Source organism: Pleurodeles waltl, chromosome 10 (genome assembly GCF_031143425.1).
Source record: "Pleurodeles waltl isolate 20211129_DDA chromosome 10, aPleWal1.hap1.20221129, whole genome shotgun sequence".
In the NCBI taxonomy this organism is placed as follows: Eukaryota; Metazoa; Chordata; class Amphibia; order Caudata; family Salamandridae; genus Pleurodeles; species Pleurodeles waltl.
The window spans coordinates 816,866,940-816,881,624 of record NC_090449.1 but is presented as its reverse complement, the minus strand read 5'-3'; positions in this window follow the sequence as shown (position 1 = coordinate 816,881,624).

Sequence of the window (14,685 nt, the reverse complement as noted above, 5' to 3'; positions counted from 1 at the left end):
AGGAAAGGGGTGCAAGAGCGACACTCACACATAATAGCACACAAACACGCACACTCACACGCATATACACAACAACCACACTATGCCCAACACATACAGACATCACAAACACTGCACGGGTACGCATGGAAACACTACACAGGCCCACACTTATACAGTATCCCACAACACCACAACACATCACAACCACAACACAACTGCACCATCTCCAGTCTGATGGCAGGGACCCGCAGGGGACACTATCCGGGGACACATCACACATACATCACAACGTGACACTAAGAGACAAAAAATACACACAAATACACACCTATACTACTTACCGATCGACTTACACAGAACATCATATCTAACATGCCATGCACAAAACACGCACATGCACACAGTCAAAGCACACAAAGTCACACAACACACCAACAAACACAACTCAACACAAACAATTTTCAATCCCAGCACTACAAAAAATCATGAACACACAACCTACCACTTTCAGGCCAAAGCACTACACACAAACTAACATACTGGCTAAACAACACAGGTAGCCCAAGCAGCACACACACAAACACACACACATACAGACACACAATTGTCAGCCCGGAACACTTCCATACTAGGGAAACAAATGCATGAGAAAGATTTAAGCAGGAAACCAACAACAGGTTAGCTCAAATTATTATTAAAGTCAATAAATTTGAAAAACAAAGGCCATAGGCCAGTCCATAAATAACAGTGCCAATGCACGCAGTGCACATATGTGTGCCCCAAACTTCACTCCTGACTGCTATGTAACGTCCACAGGTAGGGGCATCTATGAGGCAGACAGGCACCTCAGAGGTTATCAGGGAAGGAGGTAACGGGGGGTTTGAGTTTAGGGTTTGGTGGGGGCCTTTGGTATCTGGTTTAGGAGGAGGGTCCTGGAGTCATCTTAGGTTTAGGGGAGGGTTGGGTTTTCTTGGAAGGGGTAGACTTCTTGGCAGTGGGAGGGGCATGGATACTTGCAGGTGGGGCATGAGAGATCTTCGAGGCAGGTAGAGCCAGAATTGGGGAGGGACACAGAATGTCTAGGGGTATCGAGGGGTGGGAGAGGAGTAGGGAAAATGGCAAACTCCGAAAGGAAAGCTTTTTTAGACACGTGGGAATGGTCATAGCAAAAGGGTTCAGGTGTGGAGGGAGAGGGAGTGGTTGTCAGAGGTGTTGTGGTGGATGTAATTGGTGTGAGGTATGTTTGTGAGTGGTGGGTGTCTATTGGTTGGATAAGTGCAGACATTTATGTGTTTTGGGATGGGGTGGAGGTGCTGGGGAATTCCATGTTGGGTGGGTGACTGTCTGTTGGGGTGGTGACTGCAGGTATGGTGGATGTGATGCATGTAGGTGTGTCAGTGTTTGTGGTGTCTGCAGATGTGGTGACTGGGGTGGAAGTCTGAGGATCTGCTGTGGTGCTGTCTGAGGGTAGGAATGGTGGCTGGACCAGTGAATATTGGTGTAGTGTCTGCAGGTGTGTCAGGTGTGCTGTCAGCGATACTGGGGGTGGTGGGGTGTCAGGGGAGGTTGTGACTGTTGCTGTGTGTGCATCTGAATGTTGCCTGTGTGCATGCCGGTGGTGTATCTTTTGGTGCTTGTATTTGTCTGAGCTACCTTTGGATGTTGAGGTGGATGCATGCCTGTCTGTGTGCTTTGGCTGGGTCTTGGAAGAGGGGTTTGGGATTTGGAAGAGGAAGGTGGGTGGGGGACGGGAGACACAGGATGACTGACTGCCATCAGTATGGAGGCCAGAACCTGAAAGGATCTCTGTAGGCCAGCCAGTGCACCTATAAAGCTCTCCAGGAATGCATTACTCTGTTAGATCTGAGTTGCTAGTCCCTAGATGATATTCACGATGGTCGACTGACCCACAGAGATGGACTTCAGGAGGTTAATAGCCTCCTCACTGAGGGCAGCAGGTCGGACAGGGACAGAGGTGCCTGTGGCAAAGGAGACGCCCACCCTCTTGGGTGAGTGGGCACAGTCAACTGGGTGAAGAGCTACATAGAGGGTGGTGGTAGTAAGGGGTGGTTGACTTAGATGGTGCTGGGGTGGTCCCAGATGGGTCCGCCACCACCGGGGAGTGTTCACTGGAGGAGGATTCTGAAGATTAAGACGTGGATCCTGTTCCCCCCTGTGACACTCCCTCCAGGCCACTGGGTCCCTCGGTGTTGGTGGTATCAGCACTCAAGGTCCTGTGGCCAGCAGCTTCCCCACTCATCTGGGCCCTGTCTCCTTCGCCTGCTGATGCTGATGCTGAGAAACAGAGAGAGAGATAGGGTCATTACATTCTTTACATACACACTACACATTACACCATACACAACAGTAACATCACATCTATATATAAAACACCCCCAAGTAGGAACCATTTTGAGCCAACATCATGTCACACCAACATACTTCCTGCAACCCTATATGACAACAATGTCACACCCACCATAAGCCTACTATCGGACCACTACTTCACCATCTTATCAGTACAGCTAAAACACTAACTATTCCTGCACAAGGTGATTTGTCAACATAAAAAGCGTGTCCCTATACAGAGCATCACTGTGAAACAACAAACCATCAATGGAAATCAGTGTTCACTTTGATTTCAAATTCATACCTATTCCAAATCTACACTTTCTAAGTACATTGCTAGATGTCATGTTCCATGAAATTTACCTCATCACATTCCAATTACAACACAGCCTGCTGCTTAGCTATCCCATCTCTAAAATGTAACTGTGTCTAAAACATTCACAATGGCAAATGACTCAGATGCATCCACATCATTTAACATATCCAATTTTGAAGTGTTACAGACTCCCAAACGATTTCTCCAACACATGTATCAACTGTGTTTTTGGAAAGGATTGCACAAACATTTAGGACCTACTCGTCTTAGTCATTCTCACATAGTAAACAGAGTCATGTACAGCAATAGGGGTCTACTTAGCACACAGGATGCACTCACAGACAACCACAGGGAGCATACCAACACCTTCAATATAATTGACATCTGTTGTGTACATGAAGACCACATGCAATTCCCCTAATCATGCTGAGTAGCAAGCTCTCAAGGTGACCAGATCAAATGACCAACATCACTATCAGTCACCTCACATCTTTGGAGTACAGTTACTTTGACATAAACCACATCTAAAGTAACCATGATTGACACATACATCTAGAGTAAAGCAATTTGACTGACAACATATACCATTCCACCAACATGTAACTGTCAACTACAACACCTGCAAACTATGTAGACATGGTTATATGAGCGTACTCATACTAACATACTTCAAAACAGAACAGCAAAAGTAAGTATGCCAAACCCAAATCTTAGATCTTAAAAATGTCAGGAAGTACTAATGTACACATGATGTTGGCAAACTACTTGGATGTTGTACCTATTTAGGAGATGCCTTGCTCTATGTGGCATGGGCACATAATTTGGCCAGGTGAATAGCAGGCTAGCCACTTCACTTCACTTCTCAATAACACATAAATGGTACAGATAGTCTGAACTCACATGTCTATATGTCTTGCACTAGGAATGTATAATTACTACCATGCATTCATGTCCACCATGATCAAACATCTCATTTGCCAATGTACAGTCCACACTTAACAGTGGGGACACCTCTGCATACCTCTGAGTAAGTATAGCAAGTGTGCCGTTTGAACTATCTGAATGAGATAACACACTCTCATTGAGTTTACATCTATTTCAATACTTAGAAATATTTGGCCTGTTTCTCACCTGCTAGACCCTATGTTGCAAATAAAGCTACATCCAGTGGAATAGGAATGGACTGAGACCAAAGATCAGGACAACTTACCAATAGGATATCTGGACTATGGATCAGTAGTTGGGAAGGATGACACAGCAGGTTACACATATGTATAGCGCTGTAGAGGTACACATATGACACTTTCACATGTGCATCACCACATGCTGTCATACAATAGGTTTAACACAGGTGAGCTATATTTTCCTCTACACAATACCATGTCCACACCTGTGTATCAATGGTACAAACTGTACTTCTATGTGATCCTAGGAGACCCTTTACCTTTAGTACTTACCAATTTGTTAAAATTTAGATATTTACACATCAGACGCTGAACTGGCAGAGGGATTTAAATGTCTGTAGTCAGTACTTACCCCCTTGTGGCTGCTGTGCTGCCCTCTAATGCCCATCCAACTCAGGATAGGCCACCACCTAAATGCGATCCATTATGAGGGTCAAGGTCCAATGGGCACCTCTCCCTCGTTGGGAGGACATCCCCATCTGGGCCTCTGTGGTCTTCCGGGCCCAGCGTCTCAGGTCCTCCCACAATTTCCTACAGTGGATGCTTCGACGGCTGTAGACCCACAGGGTCCGCACTTTCTTAGGCAATGGCACACCAGATTCCCTTTTTTTGGTCGGCATTGACCTGCATGGATGACATAGAGAAAAAGGGGAAAGTTAGGTCCACATGCGCCATACCAACACTAGTGGTCAAAACACTTCAGTCACAGTAAGTAGGCAAACATTCCCATCCTCTAAGTTCAAACACCTTCATAATTTAGCATCTGCAGGCAGCCCATGTGTGAAGTGGAGTGTCCCATACAAAATGCATGATCAGAACCTGGTATTGACTACACTCATATGACCAGGCCACATGATTATCCATAACATAGAGTGTCTACAGAAACTTTTCTCACACCATTATTGTTATCCATGCTGCAATTTTTGTGGCTTAACACCACCTTTAGAAATACCGCCTCTTACTACGCAGCACTATAAGTGGAAGGGGCGTGCAATGGGTGTTGCTCTGGGCGTGCCACAACAACATCCATTGCATTTTGATGCTGCTTCAGATTTATAAAATTTCGTAAACCTGAGGCAGCGCCAAAATCTAACGCCACCTCTAGGGAATACTTTTATTCCTCCTTTGCTTTTTCTATGCGTGCTGCATTCTGCCACACACATAGAAAAGGCAAAATGCCAGGAATTATTGTGTATGTGCGGGAAGGTGTCCCTTCCTGCACATAAACAATCATTTGAAAATGACACTATGGCACTTCTGTGTGTGCTGCAGTGTGCAGCACAAACAGAAGTGCCAAAGTGCCATTAGTGATTGTTTATGTGCAGGAAGGGGCACCTTCCTGCACATTAACAATCACACCCCTCAACACAGACATCCTTGTACAATGGTGCAAGGATGCCTGCGTTGGCGCTGGCAGCTAAATTTAGCGGGGTGCACCGTATTCCCTTAAATACGGCGCATCCCTGCATTTCTAAAGTGACGTAGCGCAGCGCTGGCAATTTTGGCACAGCACTGCGCCACTTTTCTTTAAATCTGCCTCTAAGTTGGACTATCAAACACTGACAGTCAGAGATAAGTATGCATGTATAGTACATTCGAGAATCTAGGTAACGTGAACTATAGTAAGATGCTGTATTTCAGATGTCAGATGTTGTCTCTGACATCGACCTCAGATATATCTCACATTGTAAAAGTCACCTAAAATCTGGTTGTTTTTCCACATAATTACCCTGGCATGAGGGGAGGAAGACAACCTCCAGTGTACTGCCCACTAGTAGACCTGCACACCATGGAGGACAGACATAATACAGATCTATCACCTCAATAAGCAGACAATCATGGACCTTTGTGATCAGTTGGAGCCATATCTGAGGCCTGCCATTCCCAATCCCAATAGCATACCTCCCATTGTTCAAGTCATATCAGTGCTACACTTCCTGGCCACTGGGTCCTTTCAGAATACAGTGACCCTAACTGCAGCCCATGTTTAGTCTAGTTTTGAAAGATGTACTGTGTGCATTGTTGAAAGACCTGGACAGCTACATGAGGTTTCCCCAACGTGCAGATTTTGCCTATGTGAAGGCAAGGTTTTATGCTATGGGATACATTCTACATGTGGTTAAAGCCATGGATGGCACCCATGTTGCCTTGGTTCCCCCCAGCGCCAATGAACAGGTATACAGGAACAGGAAACACTACCACTTGATCAACGTCCAAGTTGTGTGTTTGGCAGACCTTTACATTTCACAAGTCTGTGCGAAGTATCCAGGATCAGTCCATGATTCCTTCATCATGCGCAACAGCAATATCCCACTGCTGATGACACAATTCTACACAGGGAGGGCCTGGCTGGTTGGTAAATCACATTTGACATGTGTGTTTGCTAATTTTCTCTCTTGCTATCACAAATGTGCATGTCCCAGATATATGTTTGTGTTGTTATACCTGTTCCTTTCAGGGGACTCAGGCTAGACAAACTATCCTTGGTTGTTGATGCCAGTGAGGTACCCAACCACGCCAGGGGAAGTCTGCTACAGTGAGGCCCATGAAAGGACAAGGTGTGCTGTTGAGAGGACCTTTGGGCTCCTGAAGGCAAGATTTTGCTGCCTGGGGGATCCCTGCTCTACTCACCCAACAAAGTATGTCAGATAATTTGTGCCTGCAGCATGCTCCACAACCTTGCCCTGAGATGTCAGATATCACTCATGCCAGATGAGGGGAGACAGAAGAACCTGTGGGTGGAAACGTAGATTTGCCTAGTGATGATGAAGCTGGAGACTCCAGGGCAGACCTCATCAATCAGGACTTCAACTGACTTAAGGTATGTGGTGTCTTCTTGATGGGGAGAGTTCTTTTGTTAACCTAGAATTTATGGCTGGCATGGCACCTCCTATTTACCATCATCCATGAGGTCTTAGGTAGCTCCAATGCCAATGAGTCAGTTGTGCACGCAGTTTGTAATTTGCTATTGTCTACAGAACAGAGTACTATACATTGTCCTAAATTGTTACTGCACATGCAAAGTCACACTTGTGAAAATGACTTGTCAGAATTGATGTATGTTTACAGCTATATTCTATCTCTCATTTCTGTCAATCACAGATGTGTTAAGTTTCTGTTTGGCTCTTCATCATTGGCAAGTCACAGACAGTGTTAGAGGCAGATGAGAATTGCAGGCAGACATGAGAAGTGGACAAGGATGAAACCAGGTACTGATTGGCATGAGTATGTGAAACGAACCTAATATGGCCAGACTGCCAGGACACTGGGGTGGAAGTATGCTTTCCCACCAAGAAACCTGTTTGGTACTGGAGGTGGTCAAATTGTGTCATCTGTGTGTCCATATGTGTCTGACATGTGAAAATGTTGAACAAGATCTTCTATCATCATAATGGTTTCTGTTGTATGTGACCTACCTGTAACATAGCTGTCAGTGTGTTCCTGCATTGCAGGCTGACAATCATAAGTCACTAGCAGTACTATTATATGTGTGGAGATGTAGAATACAGATATATTGGCTTCTGTCTATGTTACAATCCCAATGTAATGAGTCTCCTGGTGATAGAGTACACATGTGATGTCCATAACAAAGGTTGTACTATACAGAGGCACATATTGACCCTATAGTTGGCTTAAATGACAGTTGTACATGGTTGATGAATGACACTTACACAGAACCTGTGTTATAGTGTTCTTTATTGGGGAGTGCACAAAAATATGTGTGAATAGTAACCAAAAAAACACAAAGCAAACAGTGAAGGGTTCAGTCATGGTGGCCGAAATCATCAGGGGAGCTGCTACACCATTAGGAAACACAAGTCCAGTGTCCTTGCACCACAGAACAATGGAGTTAGGTTTCAGAACAGTCAACCGGGTGTATCTGTGGCACACCAGGGGAACCATTCAGGAGCGGTTTACTTCCTGGCAGTGGGTTTGGTCTTGGCATCTGCTCCTCCCGGATGTCCACGTTTGCGGGAGAGGGGTTCCTCTGCTACAGAGGATGGGGTGCCTGAGGCATATCCTTCCACTGGCAGGGACTCCATCCACTAGCAGTCGCAGATGTTGAAGGGCCTGAAGAGTCAATACTAGTGGAAGAGGCCTGATATTGTGTGCCAGACCTACTCAGGGTAGTATTAATGCCCCTCAGCACCCCAGCAATGGAAGTAAGGATGCCATTTTGTGCCTCCCACTGCTGCATAACTTCCTGGTGATTGTTCCCCTGCAGCTGTTGGATTTCCCTCATCATGGTGACTACCTGGCCCATCATGCCATGGGAATCTTGGTAGGCTCCCAAGACTTGGGAGATGGGTTCCTGGTCAGTATTTTCCCTTGGAGCCCCCATTTTCTGGCCCACATCTTCCCTCTAACGTACCCTAGCCCCACATGCCTGTGCCCCTGGCACAGTGTGCCCACTACCAGTGACGGCAGAACCATCATGGTCAGGGGTGACAGGGTGAAACTCCGGTACCTGTGCTGGGGGCAAATTATGGATGAAACAGTCTTGGGACACAGGTTTGGGGGTGAATGGTTGCCTGTGATGTGAATACAACAGGGCTGGGAGGAGTCCCTTTGGGCAGGGTGAGGTTGACAGTTGTTGAATGATCCGGTGTCCCTGCTGGGCCAGCTTCGTCCTCAGTGTCCTCACATCCAGGGGTGTTGTCCTCACTGGGGCCTTCATTCAGAGGGGTAGTGGCAGTGTCTGGTATGCTCTCCAAGGTGGCAATGGCAAGGCTACCTGTGGGAGAAGTGGAACACAGAGGTGCAGTAAGTGACACAAGTGAAGTTTCATTTAGAGTATTAGTGATGTTGTGTGAGATGCACACAGTTACTTAACATGATCCCTAGAAATGACAATGACAGCTGCTGCAAAATCTTACAACATGGGACTCTGTAATTTCAATACCATACACCATGCTTAAATATGTTAAACTATGTTGGTAGTCATTAGACTGCTGATACCATCAATCAGTCAATCAATCAGTAATTTGTTAAGCGTGCTACTCACCCGGAGCAGATGCCAAGACTCACCATCTTATGTTGTCTAACTATTAACATAGGTGTTCACCTTTGTTGCCTGGTATGATACATGGCACAATAAAACAGCTGGACACTGCACAATAGTGTCAGAGTAGGGACACAGTATGGAAGTAAGCAATAGACATTTACCTTTATCTTGATGTACTGCATGTGCATCCACTTTGGCATCTAGATTTCCACCCTAGGTGGGTCTATTTCAATCTTAGGTAAATTTGTTATAAGGGCAGTTTGAATGGGCACTTGGCTGTACCTGTGTTTTGCTTTGTAATGATATTGGGAGTGGGCCTCTGCATTGCTGTAATTGCCATAAACTGTTTCACAGTTGGACATTCATGATGGGGTAGATTCGTAGTAAGTTTCACATGCATAACAACTCACTTTTGGTGCACTGTTCAGGTTTTCATAATGGTGGGATATTTCCTTCTGGGAGTAGTAGTGTTATCAGTTCCCAGTACCTCACATGCCATTCCCCAGGACTGTGGTGCCAGATGAGTTTAGTGGACACGTGGCATGCCGGTGAGGGTTATTAGGACATTAGGACTGAGGGGAGGTGGGTGGTTTATTAATTGAGGTGGGCTAAGGTGGTGAGGGAGCATGCAGGACAAAACAATTGTCATTTTTTCTTTGTTTTGTGATGTTGCTTTGTGCGCCCTAAGTGGCAGGGGTATGCCCAGACGTGGGTCCCTTGCTAGCTGCGCCACTGGATTCAAGTTAGCCTGGCTGATGAAGGGTGATACACTGAAACTGGTCCTAGGATGCTTGTTTCCTGTCCACGGAGGACCTGGCCTAGCAGTTCGGGCTGGACTGTTCCCATGGGGAACAATGTCAAGACTGATTTGCATATGGCTGGGTCCAAACTGGAGTGACGTGGCAAGCAAAATAACGATGGATTAAATCCAGATCTGTGACTGGGGGTGAGTGTTTAAAAAGTTTCAACACTCTGTCCATCATTTTATTTTGTTTTGTTATGTTGCAAAACAATTGAGTGACATGAATGTTGTGGGGACTTACCAGACTACACTCCCCCAGGTATTCCTGTCAGGCCCTCAGGGTGCAGTATGTCCAACACCTTCTCCTCCCAAGATGTGAAAGTAGGGGGAGGAGGTGGGGGCCCACCGCCAGTCTTGAGTACTGCCAACTGGTGCCTGGATGCCATGGAACACACCTTCCCCTGGAGGTCTTGCCACCTCTTTCTGATGTCCTCCCTTTTGGGTGGATAGGTTCCTACAGCATTGACACTGTTGACTATTCTTTGCAACAACTCCTTTTTCCTGGTTATTGAGGTTTGCTGGACCTGTGCTCTGAACAGGTGTGGCTCTACCCTGACAATTTCATCCACCATGAACCTCAACTCATCATGAGTGAAACATGGGTGTTTTTGTGGGGACATGGTAGTGGTGGTAAAGACGGTAAGGTAGTGTTAAAAAAAAAAAGCTGAAAAAAACATATATGATGAGGTGTTGCTGTTGTGATGTGAGTGGGTGATGGTTGTTGTATGTAAATGTAAATTTTGTGGTGTGCAGGTGTGTGATTTATGCGTGGTGAAATGTGTACAGGTGCCAAATTTTTTTTTTCTTATTCTGGGAGTGTTATTTCTTCTGTGTGGCTTTGGGTGCAAAGGATTGTGGGTTGTATTGGGGTGTGTTTTAAAGTGCAGTGTGTAGGTGTGTGGATGTGTGTCAGGTGTGGGGTATTCAAACTATCCAATGTAGTGTGGTGTTCTGTGTGATGTGAATTCAGACAGCCGTGGTTAGCACTGCCAATGGTCTTCCAGCATAAAAAAACGTTGTCTTGATTTGTGGATTGTAATCTGATGGGAGGATTTTTGTCGAGCTGATGATGCTCATGGTGGAACCACCTCTTTTCTGAACTCCAGTGGCTTGGAGGTTTCGAAAATGTGGCTGTTTTTTGGCAGACTTCACAGTGTAACTCTTAATAGGGTGGTCAGATTACCGCCAACATGACTTTTTTTGTGGTGGCCGCCACCGCTGCGGTCTTCCCAAAAGACCACCAAACTCGTAATGACCCTCTAAATCATCTTGGTTGGAATTAGAATAGGTGACTTTATGCTCCCAGAGTTTAAGGTTAAAATCTCCTGTTATGATCACCTCATGAATGACATTTGAGGTGATCAGGGGCCAGATGTAGGTAGGTGAAACTTTGCGACTCGGAAATAGCGATTCAATGCGAATCGCTATTTCTGACTCGCAAAATGAAATCCAAGAAAAAAATGCGACACCAATTTGCGAGTCGCAAATGTGTCGCACCGCAATTTGCGACCTCGCTTTTAGCGAGGTCACAAATTGCGAGAAGGGTGTCGCACATTGCGACTGACTCGCAAATTGCCTGCAGGTGCTGCACAACAGTTTGGAAATCCACTTCCTGGCTCTTGGTGATGACATCAGAACCAGGAAGTCATCAAATACACCTGGGAGGAGGGAGGACCACACCCTTTCCAAACTGTTGTGCAACACTCAGGAGAGAGGACCTACTGCTACAATGGAGGAGCCAGGCAGTGCTGGAAGGAGAAGGAAGCTCAAATTTTCTGATAAAGAACTGGAGGTGCTGACAGAGGAATGCTGCCTGCACCACGACAAACTATTTGGGAAGGCAGCCATGAGTGTCCCAGACACTCAAAAGAAAATGATTTCACAGCAAATCCAGAAAAGGATAAATGCCATAGGGGTGAGCCACCGCACCCTTGAGGAAATCAGGAAACGGTGGTATGACCTGCGCTCTAGGACAAAAGAAGAGGGTAGCAGAGCGCCTGAGAGAGATGAGGGGCACCAGAGGAGGCCCATCCACGTCCCACCACCCACAGCCATGGAAGCAATGGTCAAGCAGACCCTGGAGCCAGAGGCCATAATTAGAATGGGAGAAGTGGACAGTTCTGCGCCAGGGAAATCCAAAAGTAAGTACCATGAGATATGCATTCACACCCACAAATGCAGTATACACACTCTCCCAGTACACAGCAGCAGGCACCACAAGAGTAGCTCCATTCCAGTCTAGCAACCTCTAGAATACTGCATTATGGGAAATGTAGTACAGTAGTCAGCATATAGGCAAATGTTTATTATGAGGCATAAAATAGATGTGAGAGACAGTGTATTCCCTATGTCCCACAGGTCTCCCACAAGACACCCCCAGCAGCGACACTAGGCAGGGAGGAGGGCATGGGCCAGAAGCACTGCAGGAGGCTGCTGCTGAAATTCCTGGCCCAGCAGGACACCACCAGAGTCCTATGAGGAACATGCACATGAAATGGGGGCAGCTGATACAACCCCAGGGCCCAGCCCCGCAGCAAGTCAATCTGAGCCAGCAGCAGGACAAAGGCACAGATGCCAGCGCAGAGTTCTGGCGGTGCCCCAGGAGGAGGTAGGGGAAGCAGGCTTCGCAGGAATGGAGGCATACCTCATCAAAGGTCAGCGCCTGCAAAATAGACAACTGAGGTCAATATCAAGAACCATAAACAGGATGCAGAGCAGCATGACCACTGGGCTGGCTGAAGTGAACACTGAGTTCACAAGAATGAACGATCATTTGGGGGATCTCACCCAGGCCATCCGCCAACTAGTGACAGAACTGGCGGCAGACCGACAGTATGCAAGGCGCAGGGAGCGCCACACAGTGGCACGATTTGACCACATGGCTGCATCCTTTGGGCGTCTTGCAACCAACACAACTGGCCTGTCTAGACGGACAGTAAGCCTACAAGTTGAACTTGGGCACTTTGCTGGCGATGTGGCATGTGGACTTGGCTGCATCAGCCACGCTCTGGACCTGATGGAAACTAGGCAGGTGGCAAGGGGCACAGGGCAGACCCCTCAGGACAGTGAGGAAGGGTCTACAATCAGTAGCGTGTCTGCCAGTAAGTCCTGTGTGCTAAGGAGTGGAAGTGTACAGCAGGAGTCAGGGGACCCATGAGGGATGAGCCCTGCTGGGCGCTCAAGGAGGAGGGTGTGAGCCACCAAACAGTACGGCTCATGAGGCACGTGACGTTAATGTGTCCTCATCACATTTGGACAAGTACAGACTTTAACAGACAGCACTTTTCTTTCCCCATATAGTTTAGAAATAAAAAGGTTTTGTTTGTTTCACTACACAACTGGGCTATGTGTGTCTGACATTAGTGAGTGTGGTGACAGTTGCCAAGTACCTGCCAAAGTATTGGGTTGCAATGTGGTTCCATCTCTGTCTGCCTTGATTTGCATTGCTTCTATCCCCAGGCTGTCGGTGTGGTAGCTCTTGCTCCTCATCCTCAGAATCTGTGTCTTCAGGGGTGAGAGGTAGCCCACGTCTGGTGGCAATGTTGTGTAGGATTGCACAGGCGGCGACAATCTTGAATGCTGTTTCTAGGGCATACTGGAGTGCACCTGAATCTTGCCTTTAACAATCCAAAGGTCCTCTCGATGACAGTTCTGGTCCGCCGATGGGCACTGTTATAACGCCTCTCATTCTCATTGCCAGGTGTTAGGTACAGGTAAGTATCTATGGTCTTAGATCATATGCACTGTCACCTGTTTGCCAAAAATAAGCTATGTTAGCAGGGCATGAATGGTTTCCACAGTGATCTGTATGTAAGGCTTCAGGGTGTAGTCAGCAATACCTAATAGATATCCGTCTCCAAACTCCCCACGTTCTAGGCGTTAGTGTATCCCACTTTGCCTGAATATGTATGAGTCATGTGTACTCCCTGGAAATTTAGCTACAATGTCAGTAATGACATTATGGGCGTCACATACCAAGTGGGTAAATTTCCTATTGCACAACACATATTCCAGATTTGCAGGAGGGCAGATTTGTATATGTGTCCCGTCCACACACCCTATTACATGGGGGAATTTGGCAATTCTGTAGAAGTCCAACTTGGTGCTGTTAATTTCTGCCTCATTCCTGGGTAGGTATATATATCTGGACATGTGTGTGAGTATGGCATCTAGGAAACATCTGAAGAATCGTGAGAGTGCACTTTGGGATACCCCACCTGCCACAGCAATCACCCCCTGATAGCTACCCAAGGCCAAGAGGTGCAGTGAGCATAGCACTTGCACATGTGTATGGATGGCGCTGCCTGTCGTTCAAGCTGCGGATTGAGTAATTCAATTAATTCTAAGATTGCAGCACTGCTCAGTCTATATTTATCATAAATCTCCTCCTCAGTTTGTCAAGCTGCGGATTGAGTAGTTCAATTAATTCTAAGATTGCAGCACTGCTCAGTCTATATTTATCATAAATCTCCTCCTCAGTTTGTTGGAATAGTGTTTGCCTGGTTCGGTATATCCTCTACTGTCTCTGCGTCCTCCTCCTCCTCTGCTGGGCGGAGTGGACTCTCCTTCTCCATGCTATCACATACAGTTCAGCCATTTTGAGTAACCCAGATGCCTTCTGGGTCTCCTTTAATACTTTGCGACTTGCTATTTACGAGTCGCAAAATCAGGTCACAATTTTTGCGAGTCGGTAATGGCTCGCATCACTATTTGCACTTCGGAAATAGGATTTTTGAATCCCATTTTGGATTTTGCGAGGTCGCAAATAGCAAATCGGGCCATTAGCGACTCGCAAAACTTTGCTACATCTGGCCCTAAATTCTTAATTTCTTACAGTGAGACTTTATTTTATTTTTGGATTCTACGTTGTGTATTTTAAAATATACATTGATTAGTAGGTTAGATTTTATTTTTATTGTGAATGTAACACTGATCTAAAATGACTGCATGCATTGATGGATTGGTATGATAATATCATGGCATATTTATTAGAATTAGCTGCGGGAAAAATGCTTCCGGATAACCATTTGAAGGAGATCAATGTTTC